This window comes from Coregonus clupeaformis, chromosome 3 (assembly GCF_020615455.1).
Source record: "Coregonus clupeaformis isolate EN_2021a chromosome 3, ASM2061545v1, whole genome shotgun sequence".
NCBI lineage: Eukaryota > Metazoa > Chordata > Actinopteri > Salmoniformes > Salmonidae > Coregonus > Coregonus clupeaformis.
In genome coordinates, this window is record NC_059194.1 from 5,015,516 (window position 1) to 5,037,918 (window position 22,403).

The window sequence follows — 22,403 nt, forward strand, 5'->3', positions numbered from 1 at the left end:
TTCACCAATTTTCCATTTACCAAAACTTAAATTAAACCTGAAAGCTTCAGCTTGCCTTATAGCTTCAAATCAAATCAAATCAAATTTTATTGGCCACATGCGCCGAATACAACAGGTGCAGACATTACAGTGAAATGCTTACTTACAGCCCTTAACCAACAGTGCATTTATTTTTAATAAAAAAGTAAAATAAAACAACATCAAAAAAGTGTATAACAGTAGGGAGGCTATATATACAGGGGGGTACCGGTGCAGAGTCAATGTGCAGTGGCACCGGCTAGTTGAGGTAGTTGAAGTAATATGTATATGTGGGTAGAGTTAAAGTGACTATGCATAAATAATTAACAGAGTAGCAGCAGCGTAAAAAGATGGGGTGGGGGGGCAGTGCAAATAGTCCGGGTAGCCATGATTAGCTGTTCAGGAGTCTTATGGCTTGGGGGTAGAAGCTGTTGAGAAGTATTTTGGACCTAGACTTGGCACTCCGGTACCGCTTGCCGTGCGGTAGCAGAGAGAACAGTCTATGACTAGGGTGGCTGGAGTCTTTGACAATTTTGAGGGCCTTCCTCTGACACCGCCTGAGTATAGAGGTCCTGGATGGCAGGAAGCTTGGCCCCAGTGATGTACTGGGCCGTACGCACTACCCTCTGTAGTGCCTTGCGGTCGGAGGCCAAGCAGTTGCCATACCAGGCGGTGATGCAACCAGTCAGGATGCTCTCGATGGTGCAGCTGTATAATTTTTTGAGGATCTGAGGACCCATACCGAATCTTTTCAGTCTTCTGAGGGGGAATAGGCTTTGTCGTGCCCTCTTCACGACTGTCTTGGTGTGTTTGGACCATGATAGTTCGTTGGTGATGTGGACACCAAGGAACTTGAAGCTCTCAACCTGTTCCACTACAGCCCCGTCGATGAGAATGGGGGCGTGCTCAGTCCTCTTTTTTTCCTGTAGTCCACAATCATCTCCTTTGTCTTGGTCACGTTGAGGGAGAGGTTGTTATCCTGGCACCACACGGCCAGGTCTCTGACCTCCTCCCTATAGGCTGTCTCATCGTTGTCAGTGATCAGGCCTACCACTGTTGTGTCGTCGGCAAACTTAATGATGGTGTTGGAGTCGTGCCTGGCCATGCAGTCATGGGTGAACAGGGAGTACAGGAGGGGACTGAGCACGCACCCCTGAGGGGCCCCCGTGTTGAGGATCAGTGTGGCAGATGTGTTGTTACCTACCCTTACCACCTGGGGCGGCCCGTCAGGAAGTCCAGGATCCAGTTGCAGAGGGAGGTGTTTAGTCCCAGGATCCTTAGCTTAGTGATGAGCTTTGAGGGCACTATGGTGTTGAATGCTGAGCTGTAGTCAATGAATAGCATTCTCACGTAGGTGTTCCTCTTGTCCAGGTGGGAAAGGGCAGTGTGGAGTGCAATAGAGATTGCATCATCTGTGGATCTCTTGGGGCGGTATGCAAATTGGAGTGGGTCTAGGGTTTCTGGGATAATGGTGTTGATGTGAGCCATGACCCGCCTTTCAAAGCACTTCATGGCTACAGACGTCAGTGCTACGGGTCGGTAGTCATTTAGGCAGGTTATCTTAGTGTCCTTGGGCACGGGGACAATGGTGGTCTGCTTGAAACATGTTGGTATTACAGACTCAGTCAGGGACATGTTGAAAATGTCAGTGAAGACACTTGCCAGTTGGTCAGCACATGCTCGGAGTACACGTCCTGGTAATCCGTCTGGCCCTGCGGCCTTGTGAATGTTGACCTGCTTAAAAGTCTTACTCACATCGGCTACGGAGAGCGTGATCACATAGTCATCAGCTGGTGCTCTCATGCATGCTTCAGTGTTGCTTGCCTCGAAGCGAGCATAGAAGTGGTTTAGCTCGTCTGGTAGGCTTGTGTCATTGGGAAGCTCGCGGCTGTGCTTCCCTTTGTAGTCTGTAATAGTTTTCAAGCCCTGCCATATCCGACGAGCGTCAGAGCCGGTGTAGTACGATTCAATCTTAGTCCTGTATTGACTCTTTGCCTGTTTGATGGTTCGAGTCGGAGGGCATAGCGGGATTTCTTATAAGCGTCGGGTTAGAGTCCCGCTCCTTGAAAGCGGCAGCTCTACCCTTTAGCTCAGTGTGGATGTTTCCTGTAATCCATGGCTTCTGGTTGGGGTATGTACGTACGGTCACTGTGGGGACGACATCATCGATGCACTTATTGATGAAGCCAGTGACTGATGTGGTGTACTCCTCAATGCTATCTGAAGAATCCCGGAACATGTTCCAGTCTGTGCTAGCAAAACAGTCCTATAGCTTAGCATCTGCATCATCTGACCACTTTTTTATTAACCGAGTCACTGGTGCTTCCTGCTTTAGTTTTTGCTTATAAGCAGGAATCAGGAGGATAGAGTTATGGTCAGATTTGCCAAATGGAGGGCGAGGGAGAGCTTTGTATGCGTCTCTGTGTGTGGAGTAAAGGTGGTCTAGAGTTTCTTTTCCTCTGGTTGCACATTTAACATGCTGGTAGAAATTAGGTAGAACGGATTTAAGTTTCCCTGCATTAAAGTCCCCGGCCATTAGGAGCGCTGCCTCTGGATGAGCGTTTTCCTGTTGACTTATGGCCTTATACAGCTCATTCAGTGCAATCTTAATGCCAGCATTGGTTTGTGGTGGTAAATAGACGGCTATGAAAAATATAGATGAAAACTCACTTGGTAAATAGTGTGGTCTACAGCTTATCATAAGATACTCTACCTCAGGCGAGCAAAACCTCGAGACTTCCTTAGTATTTGATTTTGTGCACCAGCTGTTGTTTACAAATATACACAGACCGCCACCCCTTGTCTTACCGGAGTCAGCCGTTCTATCCTGCCGATGTAGCGTATAGCCCGCTAGCTGTATGTTATCCATGTCGTCGTTCTACCACGACTCGGTGAAACATAAGATATTACCATTTTTAATGTCCCGTTGGTAGGATAACCGTAATCTTAGGTCATCCAATTTGTTTTCCAATGATTGAAGATTGGCTAATAGGATTGATGGGAGCGGCAGTTTACTCGCTCGCCGTCGGATCCTTACAAGGCACCCCGACCTACGTCCACGATATCTCTGTCTCTTCGTCATGCGAATGACGGGGATTTGGGCCTTGTCGGGTGTCTGTAGGATATCCTTCGCGGCCGCCTCGTTGAAGAAAAATTATTCGTCCAATACGCGGTGAGTAATCGCTGTCCTGATATCCAGAAGCTCTTTTTGGTTATAAGAGACGATGGCAGAAACATTATGTACAAAATAAATTACAAATAACGCGGAAAAACACACGCGGAAAAACACAGCTTATAGCGCAACTTATTTTACGGGCAGAATATCTAGGAAACAAAGGGTTGCCCTGGTGACCCAGATAAATGGAGAAATATGGGTAAAAGATGTTGGTTAAATGACTGTCTGAAACCGGTCTGAAACTGATTGTGTTATTTCATCTAATTCACCATTTAATCATCAGACTAAAATAGTCTGGCAATCAGCCAGTTAATTAACTTTAACGATCCTCACACAATCAGTAACTCATCAGAATCTCATCAGTTCAGTAGCAGATTTAAAGCACACTCTATGATCATCACACTATCAATGCGATTAGTTTCCTCTATGAATGAAGCCGCTCCTTTCCCCCACAGGAGCCATAGAGGTGAAGTAGTGCCTAAAGGACCTAGACGTTTTCCTCTCAAGTCATTAGTACATGAAACCAGACATCTTCCATCCACAGACACAGAGAGATTATAAGGACACTCCTTTACGACAGAATTCAACTGATGCACACAGCCAAGTCGTATTGTTTCACAGCCAAGCTTATACCAGTCCAGTGCATTTGGCTCCTCAGCCACTGAAATTAGCTAAAACCAATACATCTCTCACATCAAGCATCCAAAACAAGCTTCTGGGTTTCTAGATTGTAACACAGACAGATACCTACCTTTGAGATACCTCCTCCTCTCCTGCTGAAACACATGCATCTGATCTGCCTAGCTGACTCCAGCTCTACATCTAAACAACCTAGAGATGGATACGTCTCTCAACATCCAACTGGTTTGTTCCCTAACGAAACAAATACACAAACCAAGACACAGAGCAAAGGGAGATCTGTAGTTAGCTGTACATGTACGGACACACACACACCAGAGGAGGCTGGTAGGAGGAGCTATAGGAGGACGGGCTCATTGTAATGGCTGGATAGAAATAAATGGACACTAGGACCGAGGCTTCCTGCCATCCAGGACCTCTATACCAGGCGGTATCAGAGGAAGGCCCGAGAAATTGTCAAAGACTCCAGCCACCCAAGTCATAGACTGTTCTCTCTGCTGCTGCATGGCTAGCGGTACCGATGCACCAAGTCTGAAACCAACAGGACCCTGAACAGCTTCTACCCCCAAGCCATAATTTAAATAGTTAACCAATAGCTACCCGGACTATCTGCATTGACCCTTTTTGCAATAACTCATCACATGCACTGCCGTTACAGTTTATTGTCTATCCTGTTGCCTAGTCACTTTATCCCTACCTATATGTACATATCTACCTCAATTACCTCGTACCCCTGCACATCAACTCGGTACTGGTACCCCATGTATATAGCCAAGTTAGCATTACTCATTGTGTATTTATTAATCTTTGTTATTACATGTTATTAATTTGGTACTGGTACCTGTGTATATAGCCAAGTTATCGTTACTCATTGTGGATTTATTCCTTGTGTTATTATTTTTCAATTTTTCTCTTATTTTCTCCCTCTCTCTCTCCTTCACCAACTCTCTCTTCCTCTCTTTCGCCATCTCTCCTTCGCCATCTCCCTCCTTCACCATCTCTCCCTTCCTCTCTTTCGCCATCTCCCTCCCTCCTTCTCTCTATCTATCTCTCTCTCTCTCTCTCTTTCACCATCTCTCCTTCGCCATCTCTCTCTCCCCTCCCTCCCTCCCTCCCTCCCTCCCTCCGTCCCTCCCTCTGTCACTCCCTCCCTCCCTCCGTCCCTCTCTCTCTCTCCTTCACTATCTCTCCCTCCCTCCCTCCGTCCCCCTCTCTCTCTCTCTCTCTCGCTCTCTCTCGCTCTCTCATCATTAACATATTAAGCCAGTGAGGGATAACAGTCATTGATGGAGTCTTTTTAACGAGTTTACACTCCAACACGTCCTCCTTCAATCATCGCAGTGAATGAACAGAACCACTGAAGCAGAGACCATTTAGACACCAGACAGAGTCTTGATGGAGCTCTCTCAAAAAGACCTGTCTCAATACAAAAAAAAACTAAAACTGGAGAATTTCCAATTAGAGATTCACATGATATCATGGTGTACTGTCAATCCTTTGTGTTTTCCTCTTCGGCCCTTTGTAAAAGATTACTCCAACATATGTGACTACGTCCTCAGGTTTATTGCAGACATTTTGGTAGGTGACCTTCTTTTGTGGTGGAAGTGGCTCCCAGAGCTTCTAGAGACTACTCAGACCACGGCTGATTCCCAAATGGCACACCCTATAGTGCACTACTTTTGACCATGGCCCATAAGGCTCTGGTCAGACATAGTGCACTATATAAGGAATTGGGTGCCATTTGGGACTCAGACGATAAGTGAATAAGGTCTATAAATCCTGTAGCCAGTCAGGTGTGAAAGAGCCAGGGTCAGAGGTCAGCGAGAGACATCAGACAGATGCACTCTGATGACAAACATCAATCACTGGTAATAACACAGAGACAGGCTAACATAGCCCTCAGACACAGAGATAGGCTAACATAGCCCCTCAGACAATGAGACAGGCTAACGTAGCCCTCAGACACAGAGACAGGATAACATAGCCCCTCAGACACAGAGACAGGCTAAGGTAGCCCCTCAGACACAGAGACAGGCTAAGGTAGCCCCTCAGACACAGAGACAGGCTAACGTAGCCAATCAGACACAGAGATAGGCTAAGGTAACCCCTCAGACACAGAGACAGGATAACATAGCCCCTCAGACACAGAGACAGGCTAAGGTAGCCCCTCAGACACAGAGACAGGCTAACGTAGCCAATCAGACACAGAGATAGGCTAAGGTAACCCCTCAGACACAGAGAAAGGCGAACGTAGTCCCTCAGACACAGAGACAGGCTAACGTAGCCCCTCAGACGCAGAGACAGACTAAGGTAGCCCCTCAGACACAGAGACAGGCTAAAGTAGACCCTCGGACACAAAGAAAGGCTAACATAGCCCTCAGACACAGGAACAAGCTAATGTAGCACCTCAAACACAGAGATAGGCTAACGTAGCCCTCAGACACAGAGAAAGGCTAACGTAGCCCCTCAGATACAGAAACAGGCTAATGTAGCCCTCGGACACAGAGGCAAGCTAACATAGCCCCTCAGACACAGAGACAGGCTAACATAGCCCTCAGACACAGAGACAGGCTAACGTAGCCCTCAGACACAGAGACAGGCTAATGTAGCCCTCTGACACAGAGACAGGTTAAGGTAGCCCCTCAGACACAGAGAGAGGCTAACGTAGCCCCCTCAGACACAGAGACAGGCTAAGGTAACCACTCAGACACAGAGACAGACTAATATAGCCTTCAGACACAGAGACAGGCTAAGGTAGACCCTCGGACACAAAGAAAGGCTAACATAGCCCTCAGACACAGGAACAAGCTAATGTAGCACCTCAAACACAGAGACAGGCTAACGTAGAACATTAGACACAGAGATAGACTAAGGTAGCCCCTCAGACACAGAGAGAGGCTAAAGTAGCCAATCAGACACAGAGATAGGCTAAGGTAACCCCTCAGACACAGAGACAGGCTAAGGTAACCCCTCAGACACAGAGACAGGCTAAGGTAGCCCCTCAGATACAGACAAAGGCTAACGTAGCCCTCAGACACAGAGACAGGCTAAGGTAGCCCCTCAGATACAGACACAGGCTAACGTAGCGCATCAGACACAGAGACAGGTTAAGATAGCGCCAAATACACAGAGACAGGCTAAGGTAACCCCTCAGACTCAGAGAGAGGCTAAGGTAGCCCCTCAGACACAGAGACAGGCTAACATAGCCCCTCAGACACATAGATAGGGTAGACCTCAGACAGAGAGACAGGCTAACGTAGCCCCTCAGACAAAGAGACAGACTAACGTAGCCCTCAGACACAGAGACAGTCTAATGTAGCCCCTCAGGCACAGAGACAGGCTAAGGTAGCCCCTCAGATACACAGAGAGGCTAACGTGGCGCCTCACACACAGAGACAGGCTAAGGTAGCCCCTCACACAGAGACAGGCTAAGGTAGCCCCTCAGATACATACACAGGCTAACGTAGCGCATCAGACACAGAGAAAGGTTAAGATAGCGCCAAATACACAGAGACAGGCTAAGGTAGCCCCTCAGACTCAGAGAGAGGCTAAGGTAGCCCCTCAGACACAGAGACAGGCTAACGTAGCCAATCAGACACAGAGATAGGCTGAGGTAACCCCTCAGACACAGAGAAAGGCGAACGTAGTCCCTCAGACACAGAGACAGGCTAACGTAGCCCCTCAGACGCAGAGACAGACTAAGGTAGCCCCTCAGACACAGAGACAGGCTAAAGTAGACCCTCGGACACAAAGAAAGGCTAACATAGCCCTCAGACACAGGAACAAGCTAATGTAGCACCTCAAACACAGAGATAGGCTAACGTAGCCCTCAGACACAGAGAAAGGCTAACGTAGCCCCTCAGATACAGAAACAGGCTAATGTAGACCTCGGACACAGAGACAAGCTAACATAGCCCCTCAGACACAGAGACAGGCTAACATAGCCCTCAGACAAAGAGACAGGCTAACGTAGCCCTCAGACACAGAGACAGGCTAATGTAGCCCTCTGACACAGAGACAGGTTAAGGTAGCCCCTCAGACACAGAGAGAGGCTAACGTAGCCCCCTCAGACACAGAGACAGGCTAAGGTAACCACTCAGACACAGAGACAGACTAATATAGCCTTCAGACACAGAGACAGGCTAAGGTAGACCCTCGGACACAAAGAAAGGCTAACATAGCCCTCAGACACAGGAACAAGCTAATGTAGCACCTCAAACACAGAGACAGGCTAACGTAGAACATTAGACACAGAGATAGACTAAGGTAGCCCCTCAGACACAGAGAGAGGCTAAAGTAGCCAATCAGACACAGAGATAGGCTAAGGTAACCTCTCAGACACAGAGACAGGCTAAGGTAACCCCTCAGACACAGAGACAGGCTAAGGTAGCCCCTCAGATACAGACAAAGGCTAACGTAGCCCTCAGACACAAAAACAGGCTAAGGTAGCCCCTCAGATACAGACACAGGCTAACGTAGCGCATCAGACACAGAGACAGGTTAAGATAGCGCCAAATACACAGAGACAGGCTAAGGTAACCCCTCAGACTCAGAGAGAGGCTAAGGTAGCCCCTCAGACACAGAGACAGGCTAACATAGACCCTCAGACACATAGATAGGGTAGACCTCAGACAGAGAGACAGGCGAACGTAGCCCCTCAGACACAGAGACAGACTAACGTAGCCCTCAGACACAGAGACAGTCTAATGTAGCCCCTCAGGCACAGAGACAGGCTAAGGTAGCCCCTCAGATACACAGAGAGGCTAACGTGGCGCCTCACACACAGAGACAGGCTAAGGTAGCCCCTCACACAGAGACAGGCTAAGGTAGCCCCTCAGATACATACACAGGCTAACGTAGCGCATCAGACACAGAGAAAGGTTAAGATAGCGCCAAATACACAGAGACAGGCTAAGGTAGCCCCTCAGACTCAGAGAGAGGCTAAGGTAGCCCCTCAGACACAGAGACAGGCTAACGTAGCCAATCAGACACAGAGATAGGCTGAGGTAACCCCTCAGACACAGAGAAAGGCGAACGTAGTCCCTCAGACACAGAGACAGGCTAACGTAGCCCCTCAGACGCAGAGACAGACTAAGGTAGACCCTCAGACACAGAGACAGGCTAAAGTAGACCCTCGGACACAAAGAAAGGCCAACATAGCCCTCAGACACAGGAACAAGCTAATGTAGCACCTCAAACACAGAGATAGGCTAACGTAGCCCTCAGACACAGAGAAAGGCTAACGTAGCCCCTCAGATACAGAAACAGGCTAATGTAGCCCTCGGACACAGAGACAAGCTAACATAGCCCCTCAGACACAGAGACAGGCTAACATAGCCCTCAGACACAGAGACAGGCTAACGTAGCCCTCAGACACAGAGACAGGCTAATGTAGCCCTCTGACACAGAGACAGGTTAAGGTAGCCCCTCAGACACAGAGAGAGGCTAACGAGCCCCCCTCAGACACAGAGACAGGCTAAGGTAACCACTCAGACACAGAGACAGACTAATATAGCCTTCAGACACAGAGACAGGCTAAGGTAGACCCTCGGACACAAAGAAAGGCTAACATAGCCCTCAGACACAGGAACAAGCTAATGTAGCACCTCAAACACAGAGACAGGCTAACGTAGAACATTAGACACAGAGATAGACTAAGGTAGCCCCTCAGACACAGAGAGAGGCTAAAGTAGCCAATCAGACACAGAGATAGGCTAAGGTAACCTCTCAGACACAGAGACAGGCTAAGGTAACCCCTCAGACACAGAGACAGGCTAAGGTAGCCCTCAGATACAGACAAAAGGCTAACGTAGCCCTCAGACACAAAAGACAGGCTAAGGTAGCCCCTCAGATACAGACACAGGCTAACGTAGCGCATCAGACACAGAGACAGGTTAAGATAGCGCCAAATACACAGAGACAGGCTAAGGTAACCCCTCAGACTCAGAGAGAGGCTAAGGTAGCCCCTCAGACACAGAGACAGGCTAACATAGACCCTCAGACACATAGATAGGGTAGACCCTCAGACAGAGAGACAGGCGAACGTAGCCCCTCAGACACAGAGACAGACTAACGTAGCCCTCAGACACAGAGACAGTCTAATGTAGCCCCTCAGGCACAGAGACAGGCTAAGGTAGCCCCTCAGATACACAGAGAGGCTAACGTGGCGCCTCACACACAGAGACAGGCTAAGGTAGCCCCTCACACAGAGACAGGCTAAGGTAGTCCCTCAGATACATGCACAGGCTAACGTAGCGCATCAGACACAGAGAAAGGTTAAGATAGCGCCAAATACACAGAGACAGGCTAAGGTAGCCCCTCAGACTCAGAGAGAGGCTAAGGTAGCCCCTCAGACACAGAGACAGGCTAACATAGCCCCTCAGACACATAGATAGGGTAGACCTCAGACAGAGAGACAGGCGAACGTAGCCCCTCAGACAAAGAGACAGACTAACGTAGCCCTCAGACACAGAGACAGTCTAACGTAGCCCCTCAGACTCAGAGAGAGGCTAAGGTAGCCCCTCAGACACAGAGACAGGCTAATGTAGCCCTCAGACACAGAGACAGGCTAACTTAGCCCCTCAGACACAGAGACAGGCTAAGGTAGTGGTCCTCTGTCGCTCAGCTGGTAGAGCACGGCGCTTGTAACGCCAATGTAGTGGGTTCGATCCCCGGGACCACCCAAACACAAAAAAAATGTATGCACGCATGACTGTAAGTCGCTTTGGATAAAAGCGTCTGCTAAATGGCATATTATTATATTATTATAAGGTAGCCACTCAGACACAGAGACAGACTAATATAGCCGTCAGACACAGAGACAGGCTAACATAGCCCTCAGACACAGAGACAGGCTAACATAGCCCTCAGACACAGAGACAAGCTAAAGTAGCCCATCAGACACAAAGATAGACTAACATAGCACCTCAGACAAAGAGACAGGCTAATGTAGCCCCTCAGACACAGAGACAGGCTACCATAGCCCCTCAGACACAGAGACAGGCTAATGTAGCCCCTCAGACACAGAGATAGACTAAGGTCGCCCCTCAGACACAGAGAGAGGCTAACGTAGCCCATCAGACACAGAGATAGGCTAAGGTAGCCCTTCAGAAACAGAGACAGGCTAATGTAGCCCTCAGATACAGAGACAGGCGAACGTAGCCCCTCAGACACAGAGACAGACTAAGGTAGCCCTCAGACACAGAGACAGGTGAACGTAGCCCCTCAGACACAGAGACAGACTAACGTAGCCCTCAGACACAGAGACAGACTAACGTAGCCCTCAGTCACAGAGACAGACTAAGGTAGCCCCTCAGACAAAGAGAGAGGCTAACGTAGCACCTCAGACAAAGAGAAAGGCTAACGTAGCACCTCAAACAAAGAGACAGGCTAGGGTAGACCTCAAACAGAGAGACAGACTAACGTAGCCCCTCAGACACAGAGACAGGCTAAGGTAGCCCCTCAGACACAGAGACAGGCTAAGGTAGCACCTCAAACACAGAGACAGGCTACCATAGCCCCTCAGACAATGAGACAGGCTAACGTAGCCACTCAGACACAGAGACAGGCTAAGGTAACCCTTCAGACACAGAGACAGGCTAATGTAGCCCTCAGACACAGAGACAGACTAACGTAGCCCTCAGACAAAGAGACAGACTAACGTAGCCCTCAGTTACAGAGACAGACTAAGGTAGCACCTCAGACACAGAGAGAGGCTAACGTAGCACCTCAGACACAGAGACAGGCTAACGTAGCCCCTCAGACACAGAGACAGACTAACGTAGCCCCTCAGACACAGACACAGTCTAACGTAGCCCCTCAGACTCAGAGAGAGGCTAAGGTAACCCCTCAGACACAGAGACAGGCTAATGTAGCCCTCAGACACATAGACAGGCTAACTTAGCCCCTCAGACACAGAGACAGGCTAAGGTAGCCACTCAGACACAGAGACAGATTAATATAGCCCTCAGACAATGAGACATGCTAACGTAGAACATTAGACACAGAGAGAGGCTAACGTAGCCAATCAGACACAGAGATATGCTAAGGTAACCCCTCAGACACAGAGAAAGGTGAATATAGCCCCTCAGGCACAGAGACAGGCTAAGGTAGCCCCTCACACAGACACAGGCTAATGTAGCCCTCAGACACAGAGACAGACTAAAGTAGCCCTCAGACACAGAGACAGGCTAACGTAGCCCCTCAGACACAGAGACAGGCTAAGGTAACCCCTCAGATATAGAGACGGGCTAACATAGCGCCTCAGACACAGAGACAGGCTAACGTAGCCCCTCAGACTCAGAGACAGGCTAACGTAGCCCTCAGACACAGAGACAGTTAAAAGTAGCCCCTCAGACACAGAGACAGGCTAAGGTAGCCCCTCAGACACAGAAACAGGCTATGGTAGCCCATCAGATACAGAGACAGGCTAACGTAGCGCCTCAGACACAGAGACAGGCTAAGGTAGCCCCTCAGTCACAGAGACAGGCTAAGGTAACCCCTCAGATATAGAGACAGGCTAACGTAGCGCCTCAGACACAGAGACAGGTTAAGGTAGCCCCTCAGACACAGAGACAGGCTAAGGTAGCCCCTTACACACAGAGACAGACTAACATAGCCCTCAGACACAGAGAAAGGCTAACGTAGTCCCTCAGACACAGAGAAAGGCTAACGCAGTCACTCAGACACAGAGACAGGCTAACATATCCCTCAGACACAGAGACAGGCTAAGGTAGCCCCTCAGACCCAGAGACAGGCTAACATAGCAATCAGATCCAGAGACAGGCTAACGTAGCCCTCAGACAAAGAGACAGGACCACCAGTCAGGGAGGGCAGAGATATAATGCTGAGAACACACTAAAGTCTGGGGTCATCAGAGGAGAGCTACGATAGTAGGGCGACCTAGTCAAATAATATATATGTGACTGAACAAACAGAGACTAGGTGAAATTGACACAAACTCCAGCTAAAATAGTTTGCTAAGGTAGCCCCTCAGACAAAGAGACAGGCGAACGTAACCCCTCAGACACAGAGACAGGCTAAGGTAGCTCCTCAGACACAGAGACAGGCTAACGTAGTGCCTCAGACACAGAGACAGGCTAAGGTAGCCCCTCAGATACAGAGACAGGCTAACATAGCCCGTCAGACACAGAGACAGGCTAACGTAGCCCTCAGACACAGAGACAGTTAAAAGTAGCCCCTCAGACACAGAGACAGGCTAAGGTAGCCCCTCAGACACAGAAACAGGCTATGGTAGCCCATCAGATACAGAGACAGGCTAACGTAGCGCCTCAGACACAGAGACAGGCTAAGGTAGCCCCTTACACACAGAGACAGACTAACATAGCCCTCAGACACAGAGAAAGGCTAACGTAGTCCCTCAGACACAGAGAAAGGCTAACGTAGTCCCTCAGACACAGAGACAGGCTAACATATCCCTCAGACACAGAGACAGGCTAAGGTAGCCCCTCAGACCCAGAGACAGGCTAACATAGCAATCAGATCCAGAGACAGGCTAACGTAGGGCCTCAGACAAAGAGACAGGACCACCAGTCAGGGAGGGCAGAGATATAATGCTGAGAACACACTAAAGTCTGGGGTCATCAGAGGAGAGCTACGATAGTAGGGCGACCTAGTCAAATAATCTATATGTGACTGAACAAACAGAGACTAGGTGAAATTGACACAAACTCCAGCTAAAATAGTTTGCTAAAACAGCCCCTCAGACACAGAGACAGGCTAACGTAGCCCCTCAGACACAGAGACAGACTAACGTAGCCCCTCAGACACAGAGACAGGCTATGGTAGCCCATCAGATACAGAGACAGGCTAACATAGCCCATCAGATACAGAGACAGGCTAACGTAGCGCCTCAGACACAGAGACAGGCTATGGTAGCCCATCAAATACAGAGACAGGCTAACATAGCCCATCAGATACAGAGACAGGCTAACGTAGCGCCTCAGACACAGAGACAGGCTAAGGTAACCCCTCAGATATAGAGACAGGCTAACGTAGCGCCTCAGACACAGAGACAGGCTAAGGTAGCCCCTCAGACACAGAGACAGACTAACGTAGCCCCTCAGACACAGAAACAGGCTATGGTAGCCCATCAGATACAGAGACAGGCTAACATAGCCCATCAGATACAGAGACAGGCTAACATAGCGCCTCAGACACAGAGACAGGCTAAGGTAGCCCCTCAGTCACAGAGACAGGCTAAGGTAACCCCTCAGATATAGAGACAGGCTACCGTAGCGCCTCAGACACAGAGACAGGCTAAGGTAGCCCCTAAGACACAGAGACAGGCTAAGGTAGCCCCTTAGACACAGAGACAGACTAACATAGCCCTCAGACACAGTGAAAGGCTAACGTAGTCCCTTAGACACAGAGACAGGCTAACATAGCCCTCAGACACAGAGACAGGCTAACATAGCCCCTCAGACCCAGAGACAGGCTAACATAGCAATCAGACCCAGAGACAGGCTAAGGTAGCCCCTCAGATACAGAGACAGGCTAACGTAGCCCCTCAAACACAGAGACAGGCTAACGTAGCCCCTCAAACACAGAGACAGGCTAAGGTAGCCCCTCAGTCACAGAGACAGGCAAAGGTAACCCCTCAGATATAGAGATGGGCTAACGTAGTGCCTCAGACACAGACACAGAGACAGGCTAAGGTAACCCCTCAGATATAGAGACGGGCTAAGGTAGCCCCTCAGACACAGAGACAGGCTAAGGTAACCCCTCAGATATAGAGACGGGCTAACGTAGCGCCTCAGACACAGAGACAGGCTAATGTAGCCCCTCAGACACAGAGACGGGCTAAGGTAACCCCTCAGATATAGAGACGGGCTAACATAGCGCCTCAGACACAGAGACAGGCTAACGTAGCCCCTCAGACTCAGAGACAGGCTAACGTAGCACCTCAGACACAGAGACAGGCTAACATAGCAATCAGACCCAGAGACAGGCTAACGTAGCCCCTCAGATACAGAGACAGGCTAACGTAGCCCCTCAAACACAGAGACAGGCTAAGGTAGCCCCTCAAACACAGAGACAGGCTAACGTAGCCCCTCAGACACAGAGACAGGCTAACATAGCAATCAGACCCAGAGACAGGCTAACGTAGCGCCTCAGATACAGAGACAGGCTAACGTAGCCCCTCAAACACAGAGACAGGCTAACATAGCAATCAGACCCAGAGACAGGCTAACGTAACCCCTCAGATATAGAGACGGGCTAACGTAGCGCCTCAGACACAGAGACAGGCTAATGTAGCCCCTCAGACACAGAGACAGGCTAACGTAGCCCCTCAGACACAGAGACAGGCTAAGGTAACGCCCTCAGATATAGAGACGGGCTAACATAGCGCCTCAGACAACAGAGACAGGCTAACGTAGCCCTCAGACTCAGAGTCAGTGCTAACGCAGCCCCTCAGACACAGAGACAGGCTAACGTAGCCCCTCAGACACAGAGACAGGCTAACGTAGCCCCTCAGATACAGAGACAGGCTAACGTAGCCCCTCAAACACAGAGACAGGCTAACATAGCCCATCAGATACAGAGACAGGCTAACGTAGCGCCTCAGACACAGAGACAGGCTAACGTAGCCCCTCAGACACAGAGACAGGCTAAGGTAGCCCCTCAGACACAGAGACAGGCTAACGTAGCCCCTCAGACACAGAGACAGGCTAACATAGCAATCAGACCCAGAGACAGGCTAACGTAGGGCCTCAGATACAGAGACAGGCTAACGTAGCCCCTCAAACACAGAGACAGGCTAAGGTAGCCCCTCAAACACAGAGACAGGCTAACGTAGCCCCTCAGACACAGAGACAGGCTAAGGTAACCCTTCAGACACAGAGATAGGCTAATGTAGCCCTCAGACACAGAGAGAGGCTAACGTAGTGCCTCAGACACAGAGACAGGCTAAGGTAACCCCTCAGATATAGATACAGGCTAAGGTAACCCCTCAGATATAGAGATGGGCTAACGTAGCGCCTCAGACACAGAGACAGGCTAACATAGCCCCTCAGACCCAGAGACAGGCTAAGGTAGCCCCTCAAACTCAGAGACAGACTAACGTAGCCCCTCAAACACAGAGACAGGCTAACGTAGCCCCTCAGACACAGAGACAGGCTAAGGTAGCCCCTCAGACCCAGAGACAGGCTAACATAGCAATCAGATCCAGAGACAGGCTAAGGTAGCCCCTCAGACAAAGAGACAGGACCCCCAGTCAGGGAGGGCAGAGATATAATCCTGAGAACACACTAAAGTCTGGGGTCATCAGAGGAGAGCTACGATAGTGGGGCGACCTAGTCAAATAATCTATATGTGACTGAACAAACAGAGACTAGGTGAAATTGACACGAACTCCAGCTAAAATAGTCTGCTAAAACAGCCTCATACACTAGCTAAAACAGTTGTTGTGTAAGAAGCCAACATGGCGTGACTGTGGAGAGCCAGTTACGTAAGGGTGCTGTTATATTAGGTAGAGAGAGGGTAACTGGCAGCGGAGTGCCGTGTCAATGCTTTCTGTTAGACACATGGGAACACTGCACTACACTGCGCTGCATGCGTCAATGGAGAATGCTAAATTATTCTCTCTCTCTCTCAAACACAAACAACGTTATATTTGGGTCCAATGACTGTCTGGATTCCCTGAATAAGACCATTACCTCAGCCTGCTCTCTGGAAGGCTAGATGGCTTATGCTTGTACGCTACGTGAGGTTCACACACACTGTAGCATTCTATCTAGACAACATTCTATCATCATGGCTCTTAGTAATGGAGAGAAACAGATCATTAACCTGATTTCTACAGAATCTGGCCCCTAGGAGATATACAGGGTGTGTGTGTGTGTGTGTGTGTGTGTGTGTGTGTGTGTGTGTGTGTGTGTGTATAATCAGACAAGGGACAGATGTTATTTCTCCCCCTTTCACACTTTATTACCAGATAGATACCTAACAGAGAGAGAGGGAAGGAAGGAGGAGAAAGGGGAGAGAGAGAGAGCGAGAGAGAGAGAGAGAGAGAGAGAGAGAGAGAGAGAGAGAGAGAGAGAGAGAGAGAGAGAGAGAGAGAGAGAGAGAGAGAGAGAGAGAGAGAGAGAGAGAGAGAGAGAGAGAGAGAGAGAGCGACAGAGAGGAGAGAGTGAGAGAAATAGAGTGCACAAACTACTAACAGAGAGGAGCTATACTGATGGAGTTTGTGTTAGAAAACACCACAGCACTAAACCATTGTCTTTGTCTCTGCTGTTTTCATATCTCATAGCTATTCATCTGGGCTGTCTTTTCAAAGGTTATACAGTGTAAGCTGAGAAGTTGGTCTCAGTGAGTTAAGTGACTTTATAGAAAAACATTCTGTGTGACATTTGTTCCTGGACAGACCACAGCAAGACAGAAATGTTTAATCAGAGCCAACAAACACATCCAATTGAGAAACACAGAAAAGTAAAATACTGTTTAACCTCCAGGGTAGTACAGAGAACATCTTAGACATATACATTTATCATAGCAACATTCTCTCTCTCTCTCTCTCTCTCTCTCTCTCTCTCTCTCTCTCTCTCTCTCTCTCTCTCTCTCTCTCAAAGATGCACTGTCATTTTCTTTAACCTGTGGTTGCACAGTCAGCGAAAATAGAAATTCCTTAGAGCTTTGGTTAGTTTATTTTAGAGACCATCGCCAATGGACGAATCGCAAATACTCTAATGTCCTACTGTACACTATGTGGGTGGAACTATCTGGGGCATCCTTAGTGGATCCCCATTATTTTGTCATTTCACTGCAGACTCAATAAAACAGCTTATCAGAAAATGAAAAACCTAATCAGCAGCTGGGGAGAGAGGGCTGTGGCTCACACACTACACAGCTTGCAACTAAACCCAACACACACTATACATACACTATACACTACATGCACACACGCACGCACACACACACACACACACACACACACGCACACACACACACACACACCAACCCTCTGTAATGCAATGTGTCCCCCACCCCTAACCCCCCTGCCCTCTCCTAAAATGTGAGACATAACATTTTGAGAGTGCTTTCTCATGAATAATGGATGCAGCCCTGGGGCAGAGAGAGACGGAGACAAGGGTTAAGTCTTTTCATGATGGGGTCCTAAAGTGTAGCCTGGGGACATTTGCCTTGGCACATTACACTCCTCCTCCTCTCATCCTCCTCTCCTCCTCCTCCCCCGTCATACAGACCCTTAGTGGGATTGTGTCTGGCCAGCTTCTCCAGTAGTGACACTGTATTAAAATTCAGCAAACATATACAGAAAAAGAGAGAGAGAGCGAGAGAGAGCGCAGAATTAGGCCGATACCCTCTAATTATCCAAATCTAGAAAAGAGCCGTTAAATTCTACAACCACCTAAAAGGAAGCGATTCCCAAACCTTCTATAACAAAGCCATCACCTACAGAGAGATGAACCTGGAGAAGAGTCCCCTAAGTATGCTGGTCCTGGGGCTCTGTTCACAAACACAAACAGACCCCACAGAGCTCCAGGACAGTAACACAATTAGACCCAACCAAATCATGAGAACACAAAAAGATAATTACTTGACACATTGGAAAGAATTAACAAGAAAAGGGCAACCAGTGAAGAACAATACAACCCATATTTATGTTTATTTATTTTCCCTTTTGTACTTTAACTATTTGCACATCATTATAACCCATTATGACATTTTAAATGTATTTTTCTTTTGGAACTTTTGTGAGTGTAATGTTTACTGTTAATTTTTATTGTTTATTTCACTTTTGTTTATTATCTACTTCACTTGCTTTGGCATGCCAATAAAGCCCCTAAAATTAAATTTAAATTTAAATTGGAGAGAGAGAGAGATCTAGAGAGAGAGAGTGATTACATATAGATTACGTCCTCCCAGTTTAGATTTTAAGGTCATTGTTCCGATGGCTAAATTTAAAGGGACAAAAATCAATGTCAAACCTGTAGTTGAGTCCTACAGCTTCCTGCCTCCTGGTCACGGGGAAATGGTCATGTTGCTACCCAAATTACACCCTATTCCCTATATCAAGGCTATTCAACTGGCGGCCCGCGGGACAGATCCGGGCCGTTTATTAATTTGGCACTTTGGTCAATTCTGAACATTAATAAAAGATCTGCAAAAAAATCCCCGCCAAAATCTAACGTTCAGTGCCAAAATGACAAGCACTATTGTGGTTGTCTATAGTGTGGTTTCTAGCAGTTTCTAGTAGTTTCTAGCGGTTTCTAGCACCTATGTGGCATGTTACTTCTTTTCTCTTCATATGAATTTGGCTCTAGTGTTTGAATGGTTTAAGCTACACTGCTGAAAGCTACGACTCTCAGGAACACGTACCTGCCTTCTGTTTTCCTGTCTGATGCTCACAAGGACTTGTTAGAAGGGAGTGTGACCATTTTTTTTTTACTAATGACTGAGGGAAATCAATTCAAAGCATACTTCCTTCAGACTCGAATTTGGCATTACCTGATTTTACATATCTTTGTATTATTTATTATTATGCTTAGTTTTCAGATGATTTTAAAATTACCTTTAAAAAGCTGACATTTAGGAAGCTGACTTTTAAGAAGCTGACTTTTAAGAAGCTTTTAATAGTTGTTTAACTAAAATAAAAAAATTGGTGAGCGAGCGTTGTGCCTTTTCCTTTTCAATGATGATCGAATTTTGGGGTTGCACCTCGACTCACGTTGGTTAAGCGCCAACCACTTCTTTCCTAATTACTTGTAGGAACATTTAATTTTAACAAAAGTGCTTTATTGGTGTGTGTTGCTTTAATATAGTTCTTCTGAAGATGAATCGCATGTGGAAAATGTCCACCCCTCCCTTTTTACATCCGCCCCTATAAGAATATAGTTGAATAGCCCTGCCCTATATACTGTAGTGCACTACTTTTTACCAGGGGAATTATAGGGAATAGGGTGCCATTTGGGATGCAGTCATGTTTCTACCCCTACCTTGGGTTTGGAAGAGAATTATAATAATCTCCTTCAAAATCTCTTCTGCTGTGAATATGTTCTTCCATTCCTCGCATTTTGTGAGGTGATATGAAGACATGTAGCAGGAGTGTCACAGTCCATTAACCCCACACTGCATACTCGCCACACACACACACAGCGAGACGCCATCCATCCTATCACTATTAGCAACATGTCATCTGTACGCGGCTGTATGCAAATAAGCTGGAATGTTAATGTTCTTTTTTTCCCAGGCTCCTTTGCTCAGTCTTCACAGCCCCTGGAGGCCTTTCTTTCCAACCTGGAGGCCTTTCTTTCCAACCCAGAGCGATGAGATGAAAACTTAGGCTTTTTATCTGTCTCCATTATGCAGGAAAAATGATATATTCCATCTCGCAGTCCATCCAATGTTCATTATTTGAAAAGCAGTAGAACAGTATTAGTAGAATGTGCCAGAGACATTTCAAGTACATGATGACAAGGAGTGATTGATGATAGGACGTTTCTTCTTCTCTCATTCAGCAAAAACACATTCGGTTTGACCTCTTGCAAGTCATTATGGTATTGGGATCTCATGGGTCCCTATGGGAACACCTCTCGGACATCACACACACAACTCACTGAGGTGTGGGATTGGTACAAACTAAAGGTCAGCGTGTGACATCATAAACATTTTACATCATTAAAATGAGCTGTGAGTGCCTGAGGGAACTATTACCAACATCTCACCTGATCTGACCTCAACTGGGACCTACGTTTCAAGTTTTATTAGTCATATGTACAGGATACACATGGTATACACCATCCAATTAAATGCTTACTCGCAGGTTCCTTCTGGACAATGCAGCAACAATAAGACATAAGGAAAGATAAGTGTGAAAAGTAAGTGTGTGTGTGTGTGTGTGTGTGTGTGTGTGTGTGTGTGTGTGTGTGTGTGTGTGTGTGTGTGTGTGTGTGTGTGTGTGTGTGTGTGTGTGTGTGTGTGTGTGTGTGTGTGTGTCTAGTATAGTGGATTTATGATGTGAGAGGCCAGAGAGAACACACAACGGCTGATCCCTGATGCAGACTGCACTATACTGCTGTAAAACCCTTACACACACACACACACACACACACACACACACACACACATACACACACACAGTCTCTATAATGAGTTATAGGCTTGACAATCAACCATAGATTGAAGCTATAAAAACACAAAGATGGGGCTCTTCGATGTCAGCTCCCCAGACGGATGAGACAGACAGTCCTCTAAAGCTGAGGAGATACACCCTTTATTTATCACCTGGATTAACCCCCACCCACTCTCTCTCTCAATGTCCGTCGGTCCATAGAGAGGTCTCATGTTTGTCCAGAGAGAGAGAGACATATTTCCCTCAGACCCACAAAGAATTTGAAAACAAATCCAATCTTGATAAACTCCCATATCTATTGGGTGAAATACCACAGTGTGCCATCACAGCAGCAAGATGTGTGACCTGTTGCCACAAGAAAAGGGCAACCAGTGGAGCACAAACAACATTGTAAATACAACCTATATTTATATTTTTGTTTATTTTGCCTTTCATACTTCAACTACTTGCACATTGTTACAACACTGTACATAGCCAATAATATAACATTTAAATGTAGTGTAATGTTTAATGTTCATTTCTGATTGTTTATTTCCCTTTTTTGTCTTTTTCATCTGCTTTGGCAATGTAAACACGTTTCCCATGCCAGTAAATTGAATTGAATTGAGTGACAAAGAGCGAGAGAGAGAGAGAGAGAGAGAGAGAGAGAGAGAGAGAGAGAGAGAGAGAGAGAGAGAGAGAGAGAGAGAGAGAGAGCGAGAGAGAGAGAGAGAGAGAGCGAGAGAGAGAGAGCGAGAGAGAGAGAGCGAGAGAGAGAGAGCGCGAGAGAGAGCGAGAGCGAGAGAGAGCGAGAGCGAGAGAGAGCGAGAGAGAGAGAGAGAGAGCAGAGAGAGAGAGCGAGAGAGAGAGCGAGAGAAGGAGAGCGAGAGAGCGAGAGCGAGAGAGAGCAGAGAGCGAGAGAGCGCGAGAGAGAGCGAGAGAGAGAGAGCGAAGCGAGAGCGAGAGAGAGCGAGAGCAAGAGAGAGAGAGCGAGAGAGAGCGAGAGCGCGAGAGCGCGAGAGAGAGCGAGAGAGAGAGAGAGAGAGAGCGCGAGCGAGAGCGAGAGCGCGAGAGAGAGAGAGTGAGATCCCTCTGTACCTCATGTCCTGTCCTCTAAGTATGACTCCTACACCCTATAGACAGAAGTGACCAGAGAAACCTGATCTATTTAGTCTCTGTTAGGGAGCTTCTGATGCAGGAGATGCAGGGAGACAAGAGGTGGAAGGGTTGGATATCCAGACGGGTCCTAGGGAGGTGGCTACCAATCGTCCACCTATTGGGGAACAGATACTGGTTTCACAGTAGCCTCATAGAGCCAGACAGAGGACTATGCTCACCGTTCTGTTTCGCTTTACATGTTTAGATATCTCACGATCACACTGGTTCCAACAGGTTAGTCTCACAGCATCAGTTACATTAGCATCAGTTAGTCCTGGTTAATCAATAGACATGATCAGTGACTGGGGCTAACATCGCTAATTA

The 22,403-nt window shown here is 47.8% G+C and overlaps 1 protein-coding gene across 2 annotated transcripts in view; it reads right to left on the minus strand.

Moving 5' to 3' along the window:
- Positions 1-22,403, minus strand: part of LOC121539445 (serine/threonine-protein phosphatase 2A 55 kDa regulatory subunit B beta isoform-like) — an 82,533-nt gene that overhangs the window by 16,784 nt on the left and 43,346 nt on the right. The window lies entirely within an intron of this gene.